We start from the raw sequence: 2600 nt of genomic DNA, 5'->3' as shown, positions 1-2600 counted from the left end.
TTTTTATATCTATACAATGGCATGTGTATTGTGATATGCCTTGCCTTACTCCAGTCACTACTGACATTATTTACCCTTAGCTACTGGTACTTAAACTAATGCTCCCTAATGACTTGATACAAAAAGTAAGAAAAGTAAAATTATAGGAAAATGTTAAGATTATCAATCATACAGGGCAATAAGCATTCAAAAGTCCATGTGGAATCGGGAAGCTTTATCTTATGATGGTACATAAGTTTGTAAACTATGTATATTCATGTGTGTGAGAACAAGGGGGTTGTTAACTTTACTTTAGCATTGCTTGTCAGAAGTAGCTCTCTTAGCAAGACTGATTGGCTCACCAAGTCACTAGTCAATATTTAACCTTCAAGGCAGCAATAGTATCATTGAATTCTTGGGCCTGAACCATGGGCCATATCTGAAGGTGGCTTCAGGTATCACAGATAGAACTCAATATGTCACATAATACCAAAGTAATGACATAAATTTTAGGTAAGACATAGTTGAATAAATCATATATCACTAACTGGCTCTATTCTTGAAGACACACACACAAGCATAGCACATTCCTAGGTTTGATTTGTAACAAAAATTGGATGAGAACTCCAGAAAAGTTCAATATAGTTACCATTAATTATCACTCTTTTAATTAGACTAGAAATTTTTCATTTTAAAGTTGTCATTAAGCAATCACTTTTATTGTATACCTTTCCAAATACTAAAGTACTTAGTGTCATGGTTAGTATTGCCTTGAAAGATATATGATTGCCTGTACAAATTCTTTTAAGAATCATAGACTCTCTATTTTCTGAATTTCTGGGTAAAAATCTGGGTCCACCAAATAAAGCATAGGTCTCTAAATATATTTTAAAAAACTCTTATGTTATTAAAATATTGTGTTTTGTGCTTACATACTATCAATTATATCTATATAAGGTTTTGCAGGTAAAACTTACCTGAAAATTTTGAAAATATTAGATATTTTAATCAATCTGTAGGTCTTCTATTTTTGATAAAATATATTTTCATCTTTATTCTGATTTCCTTTATTTGTATTTAGCTTTGGCATGCCAGTGCCACCCACAGACACTGTGTACCTTTTATATATGCTAGAATGATATGTCATGATTACCCACATTTTGTGACGTGAAAAGTGCTATTTGTGTTTTACAAAAGGTGTCATTCAATCAAGATATTCAATTCTGAGATCTCTGCCATCTGCTGGCAGCCACAAAGCGGCAACCATGTGTGAGTGCATCCTCATCCACGTTGGCCAGGTTGGTGTCCAGAACGGCAATGCCTGTTAAGAACTCTGCTGCCTAGAACATGGCATCCAGCCTGATGGCCAGATGCCAAGTGACAAAACCATTGGTGCTGGTGGTGAGGTTAGCAGAGATGAGTCCTTAAACACCCTCTTCAGTGAGACAGGCACTGGCAAGCATGTACCCGGGGGAGTGTTTGTAGATCTAAAGTCAACAGTCATTGATGAGGTTTGCACTGGTAACTACCACCATCTTTTTTCATCCTGAGCAGCTCATCACAGGCCAGGAAGCTGCTGCCAATAACTATGCCTATAGACAGTACATCATTGGCAAGAAGATCATTGATCTTTTCTTGGACCAATTGTACCTTCAGGGTTGACAATGAGGCAATCTATGACACCTGTCACAGAAACCTCCATACTGAGCACATAACCTATAACAACCTGAGTAGGCTGGTAGGTCAAATTGTGTCCTCCATCACTGCTTCCCTCAGATTTGATGGAGTCCTCAATGCTGATATGTACGAATTCCTGACCAAATCGGTGTCCTATCCCTGCATCCCCTTCCCTCTGGCCACAGATACCCCATCATCTCTGCTGACAAAACCTACCATGAACAGCTTTCTGCAGCAGGGATCACAAATACGTGCTTGGAGCCAGCCAACCAGATGGTGAAATGTGACCCTCACCAGGGTTCAATACATGGCTTACTGCCTGTTTTACCATGGCAATGTGGTTTCCAAAGATGTCATTGCTGCCATTGCCACCATCAAGACCAAGTGTATAATGCAGTTTGTAAACTGATGCCCTGCTGGCTTCGAAGTTGGCATTTATTACCAGACTGTCACTGTGGTACCTAGTGGAGACCTGGCCAAAGTACAGGGTGATGTGTGCATGCTGATCAACACTACAGCTATTGCTGAGGCCTGTGCTCGCTTGGACCACAAGTTTGACCTGCTGTATGCCAAGCGTGCCTTTGTTCACTGGTACATGGGTGAGGGCATGAAGGAAGAAAAGTTTTCTGAGGCCCAGGAGGACATGGTTGCCCTTACAAAGGATTATGAGGAGGTTGGTATGGATTCTGTTGCAGCAAAGGCATACTAAAGTTAAAATATCAGAACAGCCTCACCGGTGTGGCTCAGTGGCTCAGCATCAACCAGACCCAGGTTGCGGTTTGATTCCCAGTCAGGGCACATGCCCGGGGTGTGTGCTTACTTCCCAGTAGGGGCATGCGGGAGGCAGCTAATTGCTGATTCCCTCTCATTGTTGATGTTTCTACTCCTCTCTCTGAAATAAATAAAAAATATATTTAAAAATATCAAAATGGTGCTCCTTTTAC

General features: G+C 40.3%; 1 pseudogene across 1 annotated transcript; it reads left to right on the top strand.

The window, feature by feature from the left end:
- The first annotated feature begins 1567 nt into the window (after positions 1 to 1567).
- LOC307104041 (tubulin alpha-1D chain-like) lies at positions 1568 to 2365 on the top strand (annotated as a pseudogene). The gene has a single exon. The product of its transcript is annotated as a tubulin alpha-1D chain-like (transcript).
- The last annotated feature ends 235 nt before the right edge of the window (positions 2366 to 2600 follow it).

Source organism: Cnephaeus nilssonii (assembly GCF_951640355.1).
Source record: "Cnephaeus nilssonii genome assembly, chromosome: 8".
In the NCBI taxonomy this organism is placed as follows: domain Eukaryota; kingdom Metazoa; phylum Chordata; class Mammalia; order Chiroptera; family Vespertilionidae; genus Cnephaeus; species Cnephaeus nilssonii.
This window is presented reverse-complemented; position numbering and strand designations above follow the sequence as displayed.